This window comes from Zalophus californianus, chromosome 7 (assembly GCF_009762305.2).
Source record: "Zalophus californianus isolate mZalCal1 chromosome 7, mZalCal1.pri.v2, whole genome shotgun sequence".
Classification (NCBI taxonomy): domain Eukaryota; kingdom Metazoa; phylum Chordata; class Mammalia; order Carnivora; family Otariidae; genus Zalophus; species Zalophus californianus.
In genome coordinates this window covers 21,107,713-21,133,303 of record NC_045601.1, presented here as the reverse complement: position 1 = coordinate 21,133,303, position 25,591 = coordinate 21,107,713, and the positions used below count along the sequence as shown (strand labels likewise).

Below are 25,591 nucleotides of genomic sequence, written 5' to 3'. Positions count from 1 at the left end.
ACTGGCATGATATCTTCAGAGCACTAAATGAGAAAAATATGCAGCCAAGAATACTATATCCAGCTAGGCTGTCATTGAAAATAGAAGGAGAGATAAAAATCTTCCAGGACAAACAAAAACTAAAGGAATTTGCAAACACGAAACCAGCCCTCCAAGAAATATTGAAAGGGGTCCTCTAAGCAAAGAGAGAGCCTAAAAGTAACATAGACCAGAAAGGAACACAGACAATATGCAGTAACAGTCACCTTACAGGCAATACAATGGCACTAAATTCATATCTTTCAATAGTTACCCTGAATGTAAATGGGCTAAATGCCCCAATCAGAAGACACAGTCTGCTCTAGCTGGCATCTTGCATCCCCGCGTGTGTGCACCTAATTTCAGCGGGTCCGCCTGAGAGGCCCCCTAAGTGCCAACCCTATTCCGCCATGAGGTCCCATTTCTGCTCCAACAAGATGAAAGAAACTATCATGAACCAGGAGAAACTCGCCAAACTGCAAGCACAAGTGCGCATTCTTTCTTGCCGAAAGAAGAAGGTGGTTCATAGAACGGCTACAGCAGATGATAAAATCTTCAGTTCTCCTGAAAGAAGTTAGGGGTAAACAATATCTCTGGTATTGAAGAAGGGAATATGTTCACAAACCAAGGAACAGTGATCCATTTTAACAACCCCGAAGTTCAGGCATCACTGGCAGTGAACACTTTCACCATTCCAGGCCATGCTGAGACAAAGCAGCTGACAGAAATGCTACCCAGTATCTTAAAACAACTTGGTGCAGACAGTCTGACTAGTTTAAGAAGACTGGCTGAAGCTCTGCCCAAACAATCTGTGGATGGAAAAGTACCACTTGCTACTGGAGAGGATGATGATGATGAAGTTCCAGATCTTGTGGAGAATTTTGATGAAGCTTCCAAGAATGCAGCAAACTGAATTGAGTCAACTTCTGAAGAACATAAAACTTGAAGAAGTTACTGGCAGCTGCTATTTTATATTATGACTGCTTTTTAAAATTTTGTTCATGGATCTGATAAAATCTAGATCTCTAATATTTTTAAGCCCAAGCCCCTTGGACACTGCAGCTCTTTTCAGTTTTTGCTTATACACAATTCATTCTTGGCAGCTAATTAAGCTGAAGAAGCCTGGGAATAAACTTTGAAACAAGGTTAATAAAGTTCTTTGCCTAGGGAAAAAAAAAAAGACACAGGTTATCAGATTGGATAAAAAAAACAAGACCCATCAATATGCTGTCTGCAAGAGACTCCTTTTAGACCCAAAGACACCCCCAGATTGAAAGTCCATGATAATGGACACCAAAAGAAAGCTGGGGTGGCAATCCTTATATCAGGCAAATTAGATTTTAAACCAAAGATGGTAATAAGAGGCAAGGAAAGAACTATATCATACTTAAAGGGTCTATCCAACAAGAAGATCTAACAGTTGTAAATATCTATGCCCCTAACATGGGAGCAGACAATTATATAAGGCAATTAATAACAAAAGCAAAGAAACACATTGACAACAATACAATAATAGTGGGGGACTTTAACACCCCCCTCACTGAAATGGACAGATCATCTACACAAAAGATCAACAAGGAAATCAAGACTTTAAATGACACACTGGACCAAATGGACTTCACAGATATATTCAGAACATTCCATCCCAAGGCAACAGAATACACATTCTTCTCTAGTGCCCATGGAACATTCTCCAGAATAGATCCCATCCTAGGTCACAAATCAGGTCTCAACTGGTACCGAAAGTCTGGAATCATTCCCTGCATATTTTCAGACCACAATGCTTTGAAACTAGAACTCAGTCACAAGAGGAAAGTCGGAAAGAACTCAAATACATGGAGGTTAAAGAGCATCCTACTAAAGAATGAATGGGTCAACCAGGAAATTAAAGAAGAATTAAAAAAATTCATGGAAACCAATGAAAATGAAAACACAACTGTTCAAAATCTTTGGGATAGAGCAAAGGCAGTCCTGAGAGGAAACTATATAGCAATACAAGCCTTTCTCAAGAAACAAGAAAGGTCTCAAATACACAACCTAACCCTACACCTAAAGGAGCTGGAGAGAGAGCAGCAAACAAAACCTAAACCCACCAGCAGGAGAAGAGAAATAATAAAGATCAGAGCAGAAATCAATGAAATAGAAACCAAAAGAACAGTAGAAGAGATCAACGAAACTAGGAGCTGGTTCTTTGAAAGAATGAACAAGATTGATAACCCCCTGGCCAGACTTATCAAAAAGAAAAGAGAAATGACCCAAATAAGCAAAATCATGAATGAAAGAGGAGAGATCACAACAAACACCAAAGAAATACAATTATAAGAACATATTATGAACAACTATATGCCAGCAAATTAGATAATCTGGAAGAAATGGATGCATTCGTAGAGATGTATCAACTACCAAAACTGAACCAGGAAGAAATAGAAAACCTGAACAGACCTATAACCACTAAGAAACTTGAAGCAGTGATCAAAAATCTCCCCCCCAAAAAAAGCCAGGGCCAGATGGCTTCTCAGGGGAATTCTACCAAACATTTAAAGAAGAATTAATACCTATCTTTCTGAAACTGTTCCAAAAAATAGAAATGGAAGGAAAACTTCCAAACTCATTTTATGAGGCCACCATTACCTTGATCCCCAAGCCAGACAAGACCCCATCAAAAAGAAGAATGACAGACCAATATCCTTGATGAACATGGATGCAAAAATTCTCACCAAAATACTAGCCAATAGGATCCAACAGTACATTAAAAGGATTATTCACCATGACCAAGTGCGATTTATCCCTAGACTGCAAGGTTGGTTCAACGTCCGCAAATCAATCAGTGTGATACAATACATTAATAAAAGAAAGACAAGAACTATATGATCCTCTCAATAGATGCAGAAAAAGCATTTGACAAAGTACAGCATCCTTTCTTGATCAAAACTCTTCATAGTATAGGGATAGAGGGTACATACCTCAATATCCTAAAAGCCATCAATGAAAAACCCACAATGAATATCATTCTCAGTTGGGAAAAACTGAGAGCTTTCCCCCTAAGGTCAGGAACACGGCAGGGATGTCCACTATCACCACTGCTATTCAACGTAGTATTAGAAGTCCTAGCCACAGCAATCAGACAACAAAAAGAAATCAAAGGCATCCGAATCGGCAAGGAAGAAGTCAAACACTCACTCTTGCAGATGATATGATACTTTATGTGGAAAACCCAAAAGACTCCACCCCAAAACTGCTAGAACTCATACAAGAATTCAGTAAAGTGGCAAGATATGAAATCAATGCACAGAAATCAGGGGCATTCCTATACACCAACAACAAGACAGAAGAACGAGAAATCAAGGAGTTGATCCCATTTACAATTGCATCCAAAACCATAAGATACCTAGAAATAAATCTAACCAAAGAGACAAAGGATCTGTACTCAGAAAACTATAAAATACTCATGAAAGCAATTGAGGAAGACACAAAGAAATGGAAAAACGTTCCATGCTCATGGATTGGAAGAACAAATATTGTGAAGATGTCAGTGCTACCTCGAGCAATCTACCCATTTAATGCAATCCCTATCAAAATACCATCCACTTTTTTCAAAGAAATGGAACAAATAATCCTAAAATTTGTATGGAACCAGAAAAGACCCCGAATAGCCAGAGGAATGTTGAAAAAGAAAAGCAAAGCTGGCGGCATCACAATTCCGGTCTTCAAGCTCTGCTACAAAGCTGTAATCATCAAGACAATATGGCACAAAAACAGACACATGGATCAGTGGAACAGAATAGAGAGCCCAGAAATGGACCCTCAACTCTATGGTCAACCAATCTTCAACAAAGCAGGAAAGAATGTCCAATGGCAAAAAGACAGTCTCTTCCACAAATGGTGTTGGGAAAATTGGACAGCCACATGCAGAAGAATGAAACTGGACCATTTCCTTACATCACACACAAAAATAGACTCAAAATGGTTGAAAGACCTCAATGTGAGACAGGGTCCATCAAAATCCTAGGGGAGAGAACACAGGCAGCAACCTCTTTGACCTCAGCCGCAGCAACTTCTTCCTAGAAACGTCACGAAAGGCAAGGGAAGCAATGGCAAAAATGAACTCTTGGGATTTCATCAAGATAAAAAGCTTTTGCACAGCAAAAGAAACAGTCCACAAAACCAAAAGACAACCAACAGAATGGGAGAAGATATTTGCAAATGACATATCAGATAAAGGGCTAGTATCCAAACTCTATAAAGAACTTCTTAAACTCAACACCCAAAGAACAAATGATCCAATCAAGAAATGGGCAGAAGACATGAACAGACATTTTTCCAAAGAAGACATCCAAATGGCCAACAGACACATGAAAAGCTGCTCATCATCACTTGGCATCAGGGAAATCCAAATCAAAACCTCAGTGAGATATCACCTCACACCAGTCAGAATGGCTAACGTTAACAAGTCAGGAAATGACAGATGTTGGCGGGGATGTGGAGAAAGGGGAACCCTCCTACACTGTTGGTGGGAATGCAAGCTGGTGAAACCACTCTGGAAAACAGTATGGAGGTTCCTCAAAAAGTTGAAAATAGAGCTACCATACGACCCAGCAATTGCACTACTGGGTATTTACTCCAAAGATACAAATGTACGGATCCGAAGGGGTACGTGCACCCCGATGTTTATAGCAGCAATGTCCACAATAGCCAAACTGTGGAAAGAGCCAAGATGTCCATCGACAGATGAATGGATAAAGAAGAGGTGGTATATATATACAACGGAATATTATGCAGCCATCAAAAGGAATGAGCTCTTGCCATTTGCAGTGACGTGGATGGAACTGGAGGGTGTTATGCTGAGCGAAATAAGTCAATCAGAGAAAGACATGTATCATATGACCTCACTGATATGAGGAATTCTTAATCTTAGGAAACAAACTGAGTGTTGCTGGAGTGGTGGGTTGGGAGGGATGGGGTGGCTGGGTGATAGACATTGTGGAGGATATGCGCTATGGTGAGCGCTGTGAATTTTGCAAGACCGTTGAATTACAGATCTGTACCTCTGAAACAAATAATACATTATATGTTAAAAAAAGAAAAGAAGAAGAAGAAGATAGCAGGAGGGGAAGAATGAAGGGGGGGAAATCAGAGGGGGAGATGAACCATGAGAGGCGATGGACTTTGAAAAACAAACTGAGGGTTCTAGAGGGGTGGGCGTTGGGAAGATGGGTTAACCTGGTGATGGGTATTAAAGAATGCATGGAGCACTGGGTGTTATATGAAAATAATGAATCACGGAACATTACATCAAAAACTAATGATGTAATGTATGGTGTTTAACATAACATAATAAAAAAAATACAATACCGGGGCACCTAGATGGTTCAGTTGTTAAGTCTGCCTTCGGCTCAGGTCATGATCCCAGGGTCCTGGGATCGAGCCCCGCATCGGGCTCCCTGCTCGGCGGGAAGCCTGCGTCTCCCTCTCCCTCTCCCACTCCCCCTGCTTGTGATCCCTCTCTCGCTGTGTCTCTCTGTCAAACGAATAAATAAAATGTTTAAAAGAAAAATACAGTACTTGCTCTAAGGTGGGCTAAGTGCTATTTTCCAGAAGAATTCCTTAGTTTCAACTAGATTGAAAGGCCAGATACAGTGTAGAGGCAAGAACGTCAGACTTGGTGTCTGGAGCTCTATGCTTAAGTCCATACTCTGCCCTCTGTATGAAGAGGGACAATGCATGACAGTTTTCCCAAGATTGTCCCGATTTACACATACTCTTCAATGTAGCTATTAAGAGTACCCCTTTTCATTCTCAACAGTGTCCTGTTTTGGAAAGTAAAGGATATGGTCACCCTTCTTACAAGCCATGTAGGATCAGGCAAATAACTAACCCTTTTGTGTCTTCATCTCTTATTTGCCTAAAAATACCCATTCCTGAACATTATTTTGAGGAGTGAATAAGAGTGCAAATATGAAAAAGTATTTAACAACCCAATATACTAAGCAAGTGTAACATATTAGATGAGTTTGCTATTTTTCAGGCTTCTGCCTGGGGTAAGCAAGATCAAGGATTTGTAGACTTTCCATGGCAGGGCCTGATTCTTGGCTCAGGGCAGTTGTTGCCTTTTCTCTCAGGGCCCCAGCCAGCCCAGTGAGAGGGTCAGTTCCCCTTCTGTTTCACCCTGTCCGAGCTCTCCACTACATCCTGTGTACACCACATGCACTCCTGCTTCCTAACCCTTCTGCATACTCTCCCCATTTTCTGGAATATCTTCTCTTTGCCACCCTTACTGTTCACCTTCTTAGCTAAAGTCCAATCTCAAATCATGTCATTTGAAAGAAGATTTCTGTTAGTGTGTTTAGGGGTTTGCGGATGCTATCTAAGATTCTGGCCACTTAAGTTTAGGTACAAAAACAATAAGTAGGAAATGAAATATAGTTTTATCAGTTATGGAAAGCAATGATGCTACAATGCAGCGCTCTGACCAATGGCTGGATTAGCTCTAGGCTGGGGTGGGGAATTCTATTTCCTTTTCCAGATCTAAATCTTGAAATTCATATGCTTAGGTGCGCCAACGCAGGAAGAGAAAGAGGAAAAGGGAGAGAGGAAAGAAGAGAGAGAGAGGGCTGGCCTATGGAGCTGACTCGGAGCCCACTGATTAGAAGACCTCAAGTCTTCTCACACTTGAAATTGTGAAAGGATGACAAATTCTTTCATCCCAAACTAATTACACCCTTCTTTAACACCATTTTTACTTAAAGGCAACACTGCATAGTTTAATGAATTGTTCTCTGATTGTTTCTTGATGGTCATTTTTTAAACAGTGATGATATTATCAGCTCTTGGATATCACTGATTGGTTCTTCACTTCTTCAGTATCTTTGAGAGAGTCTAAGATAAACTGGACTCCTACTAGATAATTGTTATTGGTTGAAGGATTGAGTTGCAGGCTTAAATAGCCAAAGTTTGGGGGGAGAAACTTGACCTTTTCCAATTTGATAAGATCACATGGTGGGACTGTCCCCTAATGCTGAAAATATCTCTGTCACTATATTGCTATAAAAGCCCCCCAGTGCTACAAAGAGGGAGAGGTGCTGAGATTGTATCAGCAAACACTTCACCAACTCCTTCGTGCTCCTGAAAACATCAGAACAGAGGAAGCATGGAGAACCATCCAGAAAACCTATGGAAAAGACCAACTGCTGGTCAACAAACTCATCTCCCCTTTGTCTGTACCTGTAGCTACATTTTATTTCCCAGCCTCCTTTGCAGGTTGGTGTGTCTATGTGATTGGGTTCTGGCCAATGGAATTCTGGCAGATGTGTTGTAGGCCACTTCCTGGCCCACACACGGTCTACCACACTGACCTCCTATCCTCTTGCCCTTCTGCCGGGCCAGAAGGAAGAAGACCCACAGGGAAACACAAGTCCTGGACTGGAAGGCTTGCATTGGGAGCTGGTCCTTAAATTGGTGCTTGCAGGAGAGCTACCCAAAATGGAACACTGGCATTGGTTGTAAAGAGGAATAAACTTGTATTATCTTGAGTTGCTGAAATTTGAGGTTTGCCTGTTACTATTACTAGTGCGTATTAGTGTGTTAGTGCCTTCTTGATCTTATCAGAAAAATCAAGGATTTCTTTCCCTCACAAATTATGTCACTAATGCCAGTTACTAAAAGAATCTATTGGCTGTAAAATATACCTTGATTTCAGAGAGATTAAAAGGTTAAAAATCCCCTTTTAAATGGATGAAATAGGATAATTCAATGTTCCTGCATGGAATTTTTCATAGCCTTTGTGTGAGTCCCATAGCGGGTGCCTTGAAGAATGGAAAAACTACTCTTCCTGATGATCAAAACATAAAGTCTTAGAGGACTTACAGTTAATCTCCTTTATTCCCTCTCATGTCCCACACCCAGACCATCGCGTGGTACACTGTAGGAACTCAGTGAAATTTGTTGAATGAGAGACCAATGTCCACATTTTAGAAACCAAATGGTAATTTATCAATTTGGGATAAGAAATCTAACTTGAGGGGCGCCTGGGTGGCTCAGGCATTAAGCGCCTGCCTTCAGCTCAGGTCATGATCACAGGGTCCTGGGATCGAGCCCCATGTCCGGCTCCCTGCTCCGTGGGAAGCCTGCTTCTTCCTCTCCCACTCCCCCTGCTTGTGTTCCCTCTCTCGCTGTGTCTCTCTCTGTCAAATAAATAAATAAAATCTTTAAAAAAAAAGAGAGAGAGAGAAATCTAACTTGAGCATGCTGCCTGTAGCATTCAGGTCTGTGTGAGGAGGAATTCTCCATCTGCAGTTAAGCCTCATGGGAAAGTGAATGACAGTGAGGAGCATGGATTCAAAATCCAGAGATATCGGGTGTTTAATGGCATTATGGTGTGATGCATGTTAGCAGGGCTTCTGAAGCATGCGGGAGGAGAGTATGTGGAGGCAGACAGCTTACCTTTTTATACAGACTCCTGAAGAGCTGCCTCAAGACTGCAATGTATTTATGTGAATTGTAGTCTTCAGTGTTAAAAAAATCTATAAAGCTGTTTGTCCTATTTTGTTCTAAATAATTTCAAGGGGATGCTTTGTTTCTGATGATTGTGTTTAGGTCTCTGTGAGGATGTCTCTGTCACTGGAAGAGGAATGCACACCATATAGGAGCTTGTCCTACTCTGACGTGCATTGAGTTGGCTCTTTATGGCAGGGCAGTAAGCAGGGACCGTGTCTTGCCCGTTGCTGTATCCCCAGTGCCCAGTGCAGCACCTGGCACTGAGCTGGTGCTCAATGCATATTTTATGAATAAGTTGTAACTATTAGTTAAAATGGCTGAAAGGATGACTCAAAGCTGAAAACCATATTAACTCCTATCTGGAATTGGAAATATTAGCCCCATTTTTTGAATTGTTCTATGAGCCAGGCATTTTAGATATATCATCTTGTCTAATATAAAAGGAAAGCACTAGCATTATTTCTAAAATAGAAAGAATCTGAGACTCAGAAGGACAAGCCATTTGCACAAAGTCCCAGATTGACAGAGCTCAGGTGTGAGCTGAGGTTTGATCTCTGATTAAGCCATTCTTGCCCACTATGCCTGAGAAATGGTGTGCTTTGAACAATGGAATAGCACCATTGCTCCAACATGACGTAGCTCCAACTGTGTACGCTCCTACCTTCTTGGTGGAGGCGCCTGACCTGAAACCAGCAGGTCCACCCAGAAGTGAATAATGCTATTTTTTTGAGAAAAATGGTTCTCATTTGAGCCATACCCTTTCAGGTAACAGCCTGAGGCATCTGTGGTACCAGGTAAGAGTGAGCGCGGAGTGGTTGACCACATGCCATCTATTATTTCAGCTGCTCAGGATCTGCAGCGAATTCCAGTTGCCAGTTTCTGCAGCATAGTATTATAGGCTGAGTGACCAAAACATTTGCAAGGACATGGACTCCTTAGAGGTGCTAAAGGTAGGTCTCCCTGGGAAATGAAAAGATTGCAATGTCATCATCTTTTAAGTTATAATGAAACATTCCTAGCTTTCCTTTTAATCTGAATGAAAAATCAATGCAATTTTACCCTGTGGCAGAATAGAACTGAGACTTATATTTCAAAATAAACATCTCTGACATCCTGTTTTATGCACAGTTTATTTTGATTCAGACAGTTACAATTTGTTTTTCCTCCAGGAAGTACGGGTGGCGGTGTACATGTTACCCCCTCTCTTCCTTCCCTGAGTCCTCACCGTTCTTAGGCTGATTCATAGCATCATACTAGGCACAGATTGAAAGGATTTTACATGTGCTGGAATAGTTCGAGATAGTTCATGTTTCAGATTGGTCAGCAAACATATCACCTCTTTTTTTCTTCAGTGCTAGGTACTCAGCTCAGTGAGATCATTCTCAGGGAACTGATTATTTGCCAGGCATCAGTTTCTATAATAGCAGTTGATAGTGAGTGATCTTTGTAGAAGTCATGAATGCAATGTTCTCTGTTCTCTGAGTGCTGGTTGGAAACTAGGAGAATTTTGTAAACGTGGTGATTCTATCTAGAAATTTTCATGTAGGTACAAGACCAATTAGGGTCTCTGGTTGCTTGCAGCAGGGGGCCCTGAAGAAACCCCAAGTGTGAGGCAGAGTACTCTTCTTTTTCAGTGAAATGCTTCTACCCTGGTTTTGGCCTAAACGATGAAGAATAGAAGATGTTCTATGGAATTTAAAACCAGTCACTTTCTATACTGTTTCTGAAAAGGAGAACATGAATAAATATCTTTAGGTGACATGGACTGTCTTTGAAATTATTGCCAATGAAAATAATGCTCTTAATATTTTCTTGAGCTAGTGTCATACCTCTGTCTATAATGACACAGGTTTGTTACTAACCTCTCTGATTATTGCAGTGGCATTCAGAAACAGTATCTTGCGTGAAATATTGAGGTAATAATGCGCATGGACTTGCAACCACAATCTCAATCTGAGCATGCAAGCTGTGTTATATTTCTTTATTATCAAATAAAGTCTACCTGAGCCCCTGTCTTGTCAGGTTGGTGAGAAGCTGGTCGTTGTTGGTGACTAGGAAATTTCCAGTTTATTCCAGAACAATGGCAGGTGAAAAGACAAAAGTAACAACAACAATAAACCCTAACTTCAAGGTGGCCCCTTAGTTTCCTGTAAGAATGCAATACCCCAAGCCTTTAAGAGCCTTAAAAGTCAATGTCCATGTGGCTTCCGTGCCTCATTTTGACAAGGGAAATTTTTCGATGCCAAGGATCTGAATCCTCATCACACATACCTATTAGTCCTTCTTCTTGAAGTGCTCACTGCGCAAGACATGCTTTTTTTGCTTTTAGACCCTGATGTTTTCATGTTGACAGGAGGTGGGTTTACTATAAAGCTAGTTAAAACTGGCTTCAAGGGTCCCTTTCAATGACCTTGGAGGGGCCCTGACAATGTGTTCCTATGATCACATGTTTTGTAAAATTTTCAAATGCAAAATATTTTAACCATCAACAGTGAAGACCACTGTCTCCATTCTGACTTCTCCCTATGTTAGGTGTCTTTGAGGTTTACTGGCATTTTGGAAGTCACACTACATGGAGTCAAGGAAACGTTTAGTTTGCTTAGATCATGTTCAATGCCTTACATATATGATTGTGTTATTGCTGGCTGTAGGTATAGCATAGGAATGGCTTCCAGGGATCCACCTACATATGACTCTTTCAGCACTGTAAAACAATGGTGTGGGACTGGAGGTTGGTCGTGATATATAAATGTATCCTAAGGCCCTGGAAATATGTGGGTATTGGAGGAAAAAATAAGGTTTGAAATGTTCAGAGCCAGAAGCTAGTCTATGGGGAATTCGCTCAGTCATCGGGTGTTTATTATTGAAGCAATTCCTGTTGATGCCTAATGAAGACATTCTCTGAAAGTAAACACTTGATGCATTATATAATTATAAATGTAACATATTTTTCTTTTTAAAGTGAAAATAATGAAAAACATTATCAGAATTTTTGCATTTGTAGAGCAGAAACCTATAGCAGAATTTTAAATACTAAGTCCTTCTCTGTGTGAAATCACATGTTTTATGCATCCCAACATATTAGCTCACATCTTGGCATAGCTGAGGCATACTGTCGTGAAGTAAGATGAAGGTTCCAGATGACTTGGCATACAAAATTACCACCAACACAGCAAAAATCCTCAAGAAAGAAGTGGTGTAGAATCCTACATGGATTCATTGATACGTTACTAATACTAATTATATATTACTATATTAACGCTCTAATATTAAACATATTAGTTTTATCAGTGTACTTCTTAATGTTTTACTCTATGTAATTGCATATATAATAGAAATATTATATGACTATATAGCTCACTATAACATGACAGCAGACTAAAAATAAATTTTTTATATGCCTTGTTTTCAGATTAAGATAATGTCATACATTGTTATCCAGAATTATTAATTATATATAAATCAGATACTATGCAAAGAGAGTATTCTAGTGGAAGCCAAAAATGTAACAGAGACAATCAGGCAAAGGACAATATGGTACAGGGGTGCCTGGGTGGCGCAGTCAGTTAGGCGTCCAACTCTTGGTTTTGGTTCATGACATGATCTCAGGGTCGTGAGATCAACCCCTGTATGGGGCTCTGTGCTGAGTGTGGAGTCTGCTGAAGTTTCTCTCTCCCTCTCCTTCTGCCCCTCCCCGCCTCACATGCATGCTCTCTCTCTCACTCTCTCTGAAATAAATAAATCTTTTTAAAAAAGACAATCTGGTACAAAAAGACAAAATTTGGCATATCAAACCTCTCTTACTGAAACCAAAACTAAAAATCTATATGGTCATCAGAGCACACAGAGATTTCAACAACAACTTTATTGGGAAAATTCATTGACTTTGATAAATTCCATGCTTGTCCTTGTAAATTGACTTTAGCACTGTTTAATTAAAAAAAGCAGATTTCCCCCCGCAAAAGCATGATGCTAGTTATATTTACAGGGAATTAAATAGAACGTACAACAGACAGTAGAAATATTTTTCAAGTACATATGAATAACAACAGTAAAAACAAAAAGCACAATGTTTAAACTGCTATTAGATCACAGGTAGTGAGAACAAGATAAGATGTTGTATATACTGTATAATTTATAAAGTATTTCAATAAGTCAGATGTAACTTCCTGAAAGCCAGGAGGACTCTCCAGACAAGGAGGTACTTGAATGAGAGATCAATCAAATACAAATGTATGAGATGAATACCTTGAAGAGCAGAGAAGAAAGAACAGTCAGTTTTATTGGTAATATTTTGTATTATTTTTAAGCATTTTTAAGTGAATGGGATTTGCCCTTCAGAGGGTACAATGAAAAATGGTGTTCTTTAAATAATGATAATTACTGAAACCATGGGAATTTTTGAACAAATCATTGTATTTATTCACTTTTGTATGAGCACACTGAAAAATGCAAAAGTAGATGTGACTCAATTATTGCAAATCATTTATCAGAATTAAATCATGGGAAAATGTGTAAAAATGAAATAATAGCTAAGTAAACAAGATATCAAGTATTACTACTTTATTGTTGAGTCTACACTAAATGTGATTGGTTGGCCCTTATTATATGCTACTGTTCTCACTGAAACCTTATGAATAACTCTTAATTCTTTTGCCAGCCAAAAATTCTGTGTGAGAGGAAGTGATAAGCAGAGATAATGAATATGACCTTGGATTGCTTGATAATCCAATTAGTGAAGAGGAGTGACTCATACAAATACATTGGAAAAAGATTTAAATTTCTTGCTGTTTTGACATAAAATAGTGACTTCAGTCACCATATTGTAAATGCATAGTGTGACCCTACAGTGAAGACATAGATATGACAAATGGATCAGTGGGCATCATCATTGAAAGAGTATTTAAAATTGGTCACCACAAAAGCAAAACAAAACAAAACAAAACAAAGCAAAACAACCTTGAAATGACCTGAAATCTTCTAGCTTATATACAAACTACAGACTTGATAGAGGTTTCCTAAATTTGACAACTCTAAAGATTTACATGATATTACCAAAAGGAGTTGTAGAGCTGAAAGAAATTTTTCTGAACTTAAATAAAGATCATAATATTGTAAAATTTAGTGGACCATACTAGAAGAAATACTGAATGATTTACCTTTTCTATAGAAAATACACAAATGTCATATGAAAAAAATCACTGAGGCATACGCAGCTGAAAAGTGTAAGCAAAAGCAGAATCACATAGGTGTGTGGGACAGTTCTTTTAAGAAAAGTAGTTTTACAAGTAAAGCTACTATATTTATGGATTTGTAAGGTTTTCTGTTTTTAAATGCTTTGAAAATTTGTGATCTGTTGTGATTTCTTCTCCTAAATTTATTTTGAAATCTAATTTTGTATTCATAATTTTTTATTTTTTTAAGATTTATTTATTTGAAAGAGAGAGAGAGAGAACGAGCGGGAGGGGCAGAGGGAGAGGAGAGAGACTCCTCAAGCAGACCCCTCACTGAGCATGGAGCCCGAATGGGGCTCGATCTCACGACCATGAGATCCTGACCTGCTCTGAAACCAAGAGTCAGAGGTTCTACCCCCTGAGCCACCCAGACGCCCCCATAATTTTTTTTTATTTTATTTTTAGATTTTTTTATTTATTTGAGAGAGAGAGAGAAAGCAGGAGCAGGGGGAGTGGGAGAGGGAGAAGCAGACTCCCCACCAAGCAGGGAACCTGATGTGGGGCTTGATCCCAGGACCCCAGGATCATGACCTGAGCTGAAGGCAGACGCTTAACTGACTGAGCTACGCAGGTGCCCCAATTTTTTATTTTTTAAAGGAGACTCATTCAAGCATATAAGCTTCACCCCCATGAAACCCCTGGTCTGTCCTTCTCATTTTAGCCTCCATTCCAGTGTGAAGGTTTCTTCTTTCTCCCTCTTTGGACCACTCTCCCTTCTTGCCTGGAACAAGTTGTGCTTTTCACTTTAGCTGGGAAGATCAGAAAGTGACTTCTGCTTTAGGGGCAATCCCTTATTTTTCCCCAGCAGCGCTGGAGCCCAACAGAGAGGGGCAGTGTCATGGAGGGTGGGGGATACAGAGACCAAAACCAAAACTCTACCTCTGGGTAGCATACTGCCATGTTCAAATTGCTAATACGTGTGCCTGCCTCTTGCTATGCCCCCTTGCTATGCCAGCCCCCCATCTCCTGTTCATTCTCCACTACAAAAGCAAAAAATTAAAGCAATAAATGAAGGCCTCACTTGATCATATAACTCTCACTGATTTATTTATTGGGTACCTGCTCTGCCTGAACAATTCTGTGTTGTCCACTGGTGTTGTTTTCAAAGATTTGGAGCTTTAAAGGACCATGTGTGGAGGTTGGAGGTGAGGTGGTCAGGTGGCCACTCAGCAGCTCAGAAGAGCTATGTCATTTTCTAATTGATACGCTGGACTTTAGGGTAAGATTTTCTGAAAGAACATGTCTGTGTTTAAAAGGGTTTCGAATATCATTAGTCTCTATGCAATTTTTAAACTCATGATTTGTAAGGCTCCTCAAGATCCAGCCCAAGCTCATTGACTGCTTGTCCATGATATGCCTTCTCTATGCCAACCACAGAGAACCACTTCTCTTTTTCTCAAATATGCTAAGTGCTCACGACCTCCACACCCTGCACACACTCTTCGCACCTATATCCAGGAGCACCTTTCTTCCCTGTCCCAGAGACAAACTTCTTATCCTCTCCCTTCCAGCTTAAAAGCCCTATCTGCTCAGTGGTGGCTCTTTTGACCCTGTTCTCGTTTCTTCCTGCCCTCTGGCAAGCCCAGACAATCATTTATTTATTGATTCAATTTCATCACGGGACTTCAACATTGCCTTGTAATTATTTGTCCTGTTTGCTCATTATGAGTTTTCCTACAGCATTTATCTTGTTTATCTTGAATCTTTGAGACCTAGCTCAGGACCTGGTAACATACATAGCAGGTGCTTGGAAAAAAAATTACTCAGTGAATGAAGAAGAGATTTTTTTTAAAATAAGGTAAGCTAAACAGTGTTTGTCAAGACAAAGGAATACTTCCCCAAAAAACCATTTCTTGAGGTACAAACCTCTAGTCTGTGTTTGTACTAAACAAATGAAATGACAGATATGTCTTACCTTCATTCTACTCTGTAATCCCTCTTCCCTTCCCTGACTGACACAGCCTTAGGCTCTCCACATGATGTTTCCTTCTTGTCAGTTCGAGGAATATATAAATCAGTGGTTTCTTTCCTATCAGTTGCTTCCTCCCTTTGAAACAGGAGAGTACAGAGCATGTGTTTGTCCATTTCTTTTAACTACTTTTTTTCCAATGCTTATTCCGCTGTGGAAAATCTAATGTCCCTGTTTTTCAGGCATCTAAGGAAGATCCTTTTCCTCTTTTTTTGTTATATTTCTGTGACAATATCCTCAAGCCATGGCATGGCATAGGAATTATGTGAACATTACATTTTTATCAAGAAAAGGGAAGGTTGCTTTAAAAATACATGAATGCAGCAAATATTTATTGAGCACAGGCTCTTCTATGTAATGGGGTCATAGAGGTGACCAGGACAGACAGCGTCCCTAACATCATGGAGCTTGTTGTCTAGCTGGGGAGACCAGATAAAAGAAATACTCAGAACAAGTAACTATACTAATTCCTAGTAATTATGATTGAGATAAATGCATGAATGCCCATGCTACGCTGCTTTAGAAGGGCCGGTGTCCATCCCGGTGGATGGGCCTCTGGTGTGAGATCTGAAGCTGAGCAGCCGTGTGATGTGGGGAAGATGGGTCGAGGAGGGGGGCTTTAAGGACAGAAGCAGCAGCATGCCCAGAGATCCTCCGCTCAGAGGAGCCTGCAAAGATTGAGGAAGAGAGAAAAAGTCTGTGAGACAGGAACAGAGGAGGCGAGAGAGTGACAGGATATGAAGTTCATTAACAGAGTAAAATAACAAAGCAGCATGGTCAGCCTTGAAGCTCTGCTGCTGTCCAGAGGTTCGTTTTTCACACTGACTTTCTTAACTCAGCTTTCTTGATTTTTCTGCTGTTTAATTATGAATAAAATGCGATATTTTCTCCTTTTGTCCTCCCAAATGTAGTGCGTTTCAGCCAAATTATGGGTAACTTAGGCATCTGTGGACATGTGTGGAACTCCCACCATCTTTTATGTGTTTGCCTCTGGGAAACAAAGCCTCCTGAAATTCAAACAGCCTACTTCCTGTGTTCTTCTGGAGCACCCCATTTCTAAGTTGGGAAGTGGCTGCCTACACAGGGGTCTTGTCTGTGATGACTGCTGAAGAGTCAACATTAAACTCATTCTGAATAGCAAGTGATAAAGCTCTTCTATCTGCCAGAGAAATTGTGGTTTTCATAATTTTATTGCTGAAGAAATAGTTGTCATGGCAATGATTTACATAACTTTGAACAGCTATTAGTTAAGTACTGTTAATGGCGTGCTTTCAATGCACCAAGAAAGTACTGTATAATGAGGAGTTTGCTCAGTGCTTTGTCAGAGTTGGTGTATTTCCTGGTTTTGCTGACATAATTGATCAAATTTTTAGAGCCTCAGGTGATTTCTATACATGTTTATTTTAATCCCTCAAGATGTTCCATTATGTCAGGAATTGTCCCTTTGCTTCTTTGTGCTTTAACCTGATGCTCAATTCATTCAGTGAGCTTATGTGGGTTTACAGAATGCATTTGTGAGATCCTAATCTTAGCAACTCTAAAATAATTTAATTGAATTAAAAAAATATTTTCAAGTGCCTACTGTGAACAGGGCATAATGCTAGGCTCTGCAGAGGATAGAATGGATTCTGAGGCATGTGCCTAAAAAATGCAGAAGGAAATTTGGAAATAAATGTTGCTTGATGTTATGATTAATGTCAGAACATTATGAAATAAATATAAATGTTACTTGATGTTATGATTATATAGAGTAGCATTGCTATGAGTTAGAATTTGCAGCTCATGCCACTGAGACTGGGGGTGGTGTGTGAGCACTGGAAGTCACTGCTGAATTTTCTGTACTCCTCTCTGGTTTATTTTCTTATGGTTCTTGTAAAAGGGAGGCATCATAATGAAGTCATTAAGAGTGGAATCTGGGACTCCTTCATTTAAGCACGTTTCCTATCTTCACTGAGTCAGTTTCCTCTCTGTAAAATGGGGTTATAGAACTATTTTCTTTAGAGATTCATCTTGAGGAGTAGATGAGTTAGTATGCACAAAGTATATAGATGAGTGACAGCTAATGCTGAGCAATTAGTAATAATAATAACAACAGTATGATGATGGTGATGATGATGATGGGTGAAGGATGGTGATCCATTTAGGTACATGTGGCACATCTTGGTTTCCTGATTTAGTCCAACTTTGGGTCTTTCTAATCAGTAAATTGTCTGGCTCAAAAAGATGGACACATCCATCCATCCAGTAATCATTGATTCAATAAACATAAATTGGGAGTCACTAGTTAGATGCTAGAGATATAGTGATGAAATAGACATAGTTGGAGTAGGGGGACCAATCAGTGGTTGTAGCCAGTTTGGATTTCATGGAGGAATAGCATTGCAAATACAAATTTGGAAATTGGCACTGGGTTGCCAACATTTTACTTTGCCGAGTCAGGATGATTTCATTTTGTATCACCACATTTTAACCCCACAGCAGTAGGAAGAACATAATATCACAGTAGATGAGTCTATAAAATTAAATAGATTTAGCATCGAGGAGAAAGGGCCCAAAATAGGTGCTCGATAATTATTTGTTGAATGAACTTGCCATTTCCTTGTTTTCCTCAGGCCTGTGCAGACCAGTGAATCTTTGTTTGCAGACCAGTATTTAGGAATATGGGAGAAAGTGGGCTTCTGTTCTTGCATTTAGGTTAGACTCTGCAGACACATTTTACTTCATACATCTCCAAGGAGAAAACTAGATGCAGAGGTGTAAGGTTATCCGTTTAACAGAAGATAGTCAATGATGTTTAAATAAAAGGGGTTACCAAGGGGAAGGCTTGGAGTGTTCTTTGATAAATTATGGGAATGGATTTTAGTTCATAAATCAAAAATTTGTATGAGTTTTTTGTGAATTTCATATGCTTTGTGGTTGAAGGTTATATTCCTGAGAATTTAAGCAGAAACGTCATGGTTAACAGTTAAATATCTTAGGGAACACAGTCCTGCCGCTCAGTAGAGATAATGAGACAGGACCCACAGACATATAACTTGAGGGGCCTTTTATTCACTGGGATCATCTTTTATCATTGCCCTTTGTTCACTGTGATCCTGTTTTTGAGGAACGTTACTATTTTCTCCCCTTCTATCCTTTATCTTTCCAGCACACAACTATAATAGACTTGTGTCAGCAGGATGTTTCTTCCTAAGGCTTATCAGATACCACAAGGTGCAACATTTTCTCTTAATTTTCAGTAAGGTGGAACAATTTTTTTTCTTAACAGTTTTATATGCACAGGAACCACTGATCCAACATTAGCTATAATCCAACTGATTTCGTAAGATTGAAAGTAACAACATTTCTTTTCATAAGGACATAACATATGTATCTAATAGAAAGGTGACTTTGTGCTTTTTAAAGCTTTTTAAAGTGCCACAAGTTGAAGGACAGCAAATTAGTGTGGGAACAGCACATTGAAAGGGTGTACCTCTCTGCCTTGTGATTGTCCCTGTAAATGTGGATTCTCTGGGGCTGTGAGAGGCTAACTGATGAGTGGGGTTTTTTTCTAAAGACGTCAAATTGCAGACTGCAGGAATGAAGAGTCACATTTCCTGAAGATCAGAGAGTCTTCTGAAGGCCTGTCTCAAGTGGGCTGTGACAGATATGGGATGATGGACGATACTGCCAGAAGTCCACCTCAGATTCCTTGGGGTATAGAAATCAAATTATCTCCAGGAAATGGCATTATGATCATTAAAATTTCCTATTTTGATTTCTTCAACTTCCTATAATGAAAGTAAGTTATTTTTATAATCTCTGAAAAAGAACTTTATGTTTTTTTAAATAAAAGGTCAAGTATTATATGTCAAACACCTAAAGTTCTTAAAGAGTAGTTCACATTGTTATTCAAAACCTATTTACTCTTGTTCTAATGTGTTTGGTTATTTGTGTTATTAGCTTGTATCAGTGGAAAAGGTGTAAACAGCACAAGATAAAGAACTTGCAGTTGGAAAAGCAAAAGGCACCAATTATAATTTCAGAAAAAAATAGATCCTGACAGCAGGAAAAGTGGTAAAATATTCTAAATCTAAACATAAAAGAACTTTTTTTTAAACATAAAAAAATTCCAATCCATTCCGCTGAGTATAGGGGCATAAACTTCGTGTTCCTTGATTCTTTCCCCCAACAAAAGTAACGTTATATTGTATGCCTTTTAATTAAGAAGACAGAGATATATGTGTTGTGCATAATTTTTTTCTTTTAAACATGTTAAAAAAGAAATCTATTATATAGGTCATTATGTGCGTCTTACTTACCTTATTTGAGCCTCGGTTTCCTCATCTTTAAAATAGGGTATATTAGTCAGTGTTCTTCAGAGATATAGAACTAATGGAATATATAAAAATGATTTTCATATTACTTATTTATATTATTGATAATGATTGGTTTATTAGAAATAATGAAAATGATGGTTTGTTTATATTATTATATTTATTATATATAATGTTTATCATAAGGGATTGGCTCACATGATTATGGAGACTGAGAAATCTCATGATCTGCAACGTACCAGCTGGAGTCCCAGGGAGCCAATGATGTAGTTAGAAAGCCTGAGAGAGTCAATGTTGTAGATTCCAGCCCAAATCTCAAGGGCTGAGAACCAGGCGCACCATGGGCAGAAGGTTAATGTCCTAGCTCAACTAATCAGGTAAAGAGCAAATTTAACCTTCCTCTGCCTTTTTTTTCTATTCAGGCTCTCAGCAGATTGGATGATGTCCACCCTCTCTGGGGAGGATCATCTACTTTAAATGCTAATCTCTCCTAGAAACACTATCATAGTCACTCCCAAAACCATGTTTAATCAGAAATCAAAGCATCTCATGGCTCAGTCATGTTGATGTATAATATTAACCACCATATTAATATATGATGCTAACTATAGCTGCCAGTCAGGGTCCAACTAGAATATAGAAACTACACAGGAATTATTAAAGAAGTTTAGTATAAAAAATTGTAAACTATAAGAGAGGATTACTATAATGAGGGATTGGTTAGTAGGAAGGAAGAAAACTCTAAAGAATATAAAAATAGTCAAAGCAAGGACTTTATCCCTAGGGCTGAAATAGAGTGTCCAGGAAAAGGATTCTTCAGAAATGAGATCCAGACCTCATTGGAGAGGGCATGGCCATGGCTCGGTGAATAACACCATGCTTGTAGCTCTTGCTCAAACTCCATTGAGGTGCCAGTAGAATTTTTTTGAAGCTGCCTTGGGGAGTGGGTAAGGAGTGTTGTGTTAGGAGAAGTTTCTGGGTAAGTATCCAGAACACAGGAGTCTCTCTAACCTTGTTCTCTAGTTAACACTCCATCTTCTGCCAGGTATCCCTGACTCCAACTGCACTCTGGTATGAAACAGGTCAAGTCTCTGGGAAGAGTGTAATAAATTTTGAGTCCCTTGAGGAAAAAAAATGGTTTTGAGTCAGAAATAAGGAGAAAGTGAGGAAGGTAATATACATACACTGAAAATGTTGAGACCTTTCTCCAGAAGGATTTAAGGCTCATTTTCAGCAATATGCTGAAAATATAATTAGCTTGGTGGTTTTTCAGCTACATCCCAAAGGAAATATTAATTTGATTTATTCAGGTTGCAATAAACATAAAAAAATCATTTCTAGCTTAAAAAAAAAGAATTCATTGGAAAGATACTAGGGAAGCTCAGAAAATTAAAGGAAGGGTTAAACGGCCTTTGGTTTTTAGAAGAGAAGGTCCTAGAACAGCACTGGAGTCTCAGAAGCAGAAATTAATACCCTTTCTATCTTTACCTCTTGCCATGACCTCAACTCAGCTCTAGTGAATGTCAGTCCCCAGGCCTCACCATTAGGTATAGGAGACAGCCTCTGACTGATCCAGCTTGGGCAATATTGAGCCCTTGCCCGAAACCCAGGGCATGGGTCACAGGGTGTGGTCATGACCAACAGACATTTGAACTGAGTATCAGGGTCAGAACCAGAAATACTGGCATCCTGTTGAGCTAGGTAGCCAATGGAGAGAAAGCTGCATGAAGGAGAAATTTTACTTGTAACCTGTTCTTGCTAATAAAAATGTGAGGAGCTATCTGGAAGCAGCCAGCCCTGTCCTCTCAATTGATAGCTGGTCCTCATTTAGGAATGTTCAATTTGTGACTGGTAGGACTTCCATTTTCATCAGATAAAGCCTGGCAATAATGAACATCTTCCTGATAACTCTTGTCACTCCTTTCCAAGGAGGTGAAAATGGTAATTAATGCAAAAGCTGTGTTTATTGGTTCATGAAATTGTGTACAGTCCTTTGATACTGTGTCTTCTTGATAGTGAAAGTTTGGGAGGGGGCAGGAAGCATACTGCACATTAAAGATGCAATTTATTTTACAAGATATTACAACAAAGGCAACCTCATGTATATGAAAATCTTGGGCTTTTGTTTGCTTTGCCAAAGTAGAGACAACAGAGCAAGAAGCAGGTGTTCTTCCCATTCTCCCTCCTCCCAGAGTCTCAACATACTCCTGTACATTGTTTACCTCCTTAAGAAAGCAACCACAGGGTTGGAATGACATTCTGTTTTGCTTAAGGACACAGCTCAGAGTTCTGTCCCTAAAATGCCTCTTACTCTTGAGTTCTTAGTCGGAGGCCAGGGCGAGCAGTTTTATCTGATAAATTCCCAAAGTGCTCAAGGAGGTATTGAGGCATGGAGGGGTAGAAAGACCCTTTCTGCAGCAGAAGAAAGTAAGAAACTGTGTTTAACTAATAAGGATTCTAGGACTGCTAGCCTCATAGCTGGAAGCCTTAAGTATGCTCTGCATTTCATTATTTTAAGTTGTGAGTTTCAGTTGCAACCAAATCTGGACTGGGTGGGGTTTTGTAATCAAATATTAATCATGATGGACGTGAAAGAAATGCTGGAGGGAGGCTCCAAGGAATTTTACACACACACACACGCACGCACGCACACGCACGCACACACACACATGAGGAGGAGGTTGTGTGACCATAGAGACAGAGACTGGAGGTAGTAATGCAGCCATGAGCCAAGGAAAGCCACCAGAAGCTGGAAGACGAGTATAGACAAGAGTTGGAGACTTTGAACAGAAATAATAGGAAAGATGCTCAAAATTTGGGAACTTTCTGGATTGGAAAATCAAGTGATTTTGGACTCTAAACACTGAGTATTGAGAAGGAAAAGAAGTTTGAACAAAAACTCAGAATTTTTTTTTTGTAAAGCAGAAACCTTTTTCTTGCAACAAAGCACTTATTAAGAACATTTCCTCCCCACCAAAATCTATTTTTTAGGTGACTTCAAAGAAGCTACCATCAAACTGAAAGAGACACATAGTGGCAAGAAGGACATGAAATTAAGCAGTATTGGATAATATGTCACAGGTTCTTGGTGCATGGAGCTGAATAGAAACAAGTAGATCAGAAGCCCAGTAAGTTGCTGAGGGGATTGTATTGTCAAAGTCATCACAAGCCTGGACTAAAAAAGCCTGTGATTATAAATCAGCCTGAAGACTACTAATTTACACCAGTAGGATATGGGCTACCGAAACTGTGTAGCCCCCAAAGGAACACTTCCCAATGCCCAGTTCAAAGGTGAGCATAGAGTATAAAAGATAGAAACTCCCAGAGAACAGAACCAGGGGTTACAGAGAGCTATCGGCAAGAAAGTTTCTCAGAAAAAGCAGAAGCAGAGTCAAAGTGCAGAACTTTGTCCACTGCTAATGCACAGGGTCTTTATTATTTCTTCCTGGAAGGATTTCTTTTTGCTGTGGAATCTCCCATTCTTCCCTGTACACAAGGAAATTTTAATTGAACTATGGGTCACTGGTGCACAAGGAGACACACCTATCCCTGAAGGAGAACACCATATGCCACCCGGGGACCCTGGACTTTGTCCCAGACACAGTGCCGGGATGGCGCTTTGGCTTGACTAACTTGGGGAGGCAGTGCGTGTTTTATCGGTGGGGAGAGGGCGTACCAGACAGACTGTGCAGAGGTGGCTTACTGTCCATAAACATCTATGCTTCACCTTCTATCATACTGCTGAGAAATGGTGTCTTGTCAAGGGTCACTGATACCAGCCTTGCTTGTTTCAGGTGAGGTTATATGATCAGTACTCACCAAAAAACTGTGAAAGAAAGTGATGTGTATCATTTCTGGTTTAAGAAGTGGGCATGCCTTCTCTTTCCACCCTTTCCCCTTCTGTCTGGATGCAGTGAACTCTGAGACCTTCGGGAATGGCAGAGCCATGGGATGGCAGGATGAGGGTCCCTGAAGATGAGGTGAAAACATTCACCAACTAGGGACATGTGCATTGGGTTGTTACATGAGAGAGAAGAAACAACCTCTGTGTTAAGTTGTAGGATTTATTTATTATAGCATTTGGTGTCATACTAAGGCATACCTCGTATACATATATAGGACACACACCGACATACACATACTACATTCTAGTCACAGCCACCCAGACACAGATAAATCATACTCACTTTCTTATACTCCGTTGGAAGGCTGTCTGACTTCAATGCTTGTGCCAGGCAGCACAAGTGCCAGAAGGTCCCCAGATTTATGACCTCTTGGGACCACTGAGGACATATTTACACTTAAGAGACCAATTCTTGATTAGCAAGGACTACCATTGCAGTTTGGGACTTATCCAAAATCCGTTGCTCCCTTGAGTCTTACCTCTCTTAAAAGGGCAGGAAGCCTTTTGCTAAACATGGAGATGGGTATATGAAGTGGTGGGGAATCAAAGCAGCTAGAACTGGAATGGACTTCTGATAATTACATAGATGGAGAAGTGATGGGTATATGAAGTGGTGGGGAATCAAAGCAGCTAGAACTGGAATGGACTTCTGATAATTACATAGATGGAGAAGTGATGCAGTTTTCAGGAGATGACTTGCTGGTGGTAGAACAAAGTTTAGGGGCAATATCTGCTAATTCTTTGCTCAGTGGTCTTTCTACCTGACTGGTTTTCTTCCCAATTTCAGAGGGCACCTAGATCACACACTGGGGACAAATCAGTAGCTCTAATAAAAGGCTTATTCCTAGAGGAAATTAAAACCATTGACAATAAAGTTCAAAATTACTTTTAAGCTCCAATCATCTTGCTCTACATAGCTTCATAAATGATTAAATAGAAGGTGGTTATGGCCAAGAATCAGCACTGATTCTTCACTCATTATGGGATTTACTGTTTTCTAAAAAAAAAAGTATTTTCCAATTTGCATCCTTAATATTTTATTTTTTAACCTCATTTTTTTTTTAATTTCAAAAAAGTATTTAAGTATATCTTCTGCTCCTTGCTTCTTAAATTCTGAGTGGATAGCCTTGCCATATTAACAAGGATTCTGGGGACCATCAACATGAGCTGTTAAATGGTGACTTTTGTCCAGACCTGCCTGTACTGCTGCCCTTTCTAATCCAACTTCAGGAGACTAGAACTTCTGCTTCCTGCCTAACACTGAAACTTTCACCCGACTCCTGGTGCCATTCTGTCTAGTGCTTCCTGAAGTTTGTACCACCGACTACTAATTCTCTGTATCCTATGTTTAAAGTCTCATCTTAGCCTGTATATGCTTATTCCTCTTTAAAAACAATCCCCAAGTTAAATCTTTCAACCTTGAACCCCCTTGCAGCTAATACTTTATCTCCTTCCTTCCCCTGGCTATCTATCATCAACTACTTGAGTTTCCCTATTCACTCTCTCTACCTCATATCTCCTTTGCTCCATACCTCATTGCACTATGGATGTTCCTCCAAAAGTCACCAGTAATTTCCTAATTACAAAACATTAGAATCATTTTATTCCTACCTCCTTTGACTTCTTTGTAGTATTCAGTGTTGGTTATCACTCCCTT

General features: G+C 39.7%; 1 pseudogene; it reads left to right on the top strand.

Annotated features, from left to right (window-relative positions):
- Positions 1 to 455: 455 nt before the first annotated feature.
- Positions 456 to 931, top strand: LOC113927673 (annotated as a pseudogene).
- Positions 932 to 25,591: the final 24,660 nt, after the last annotated feature.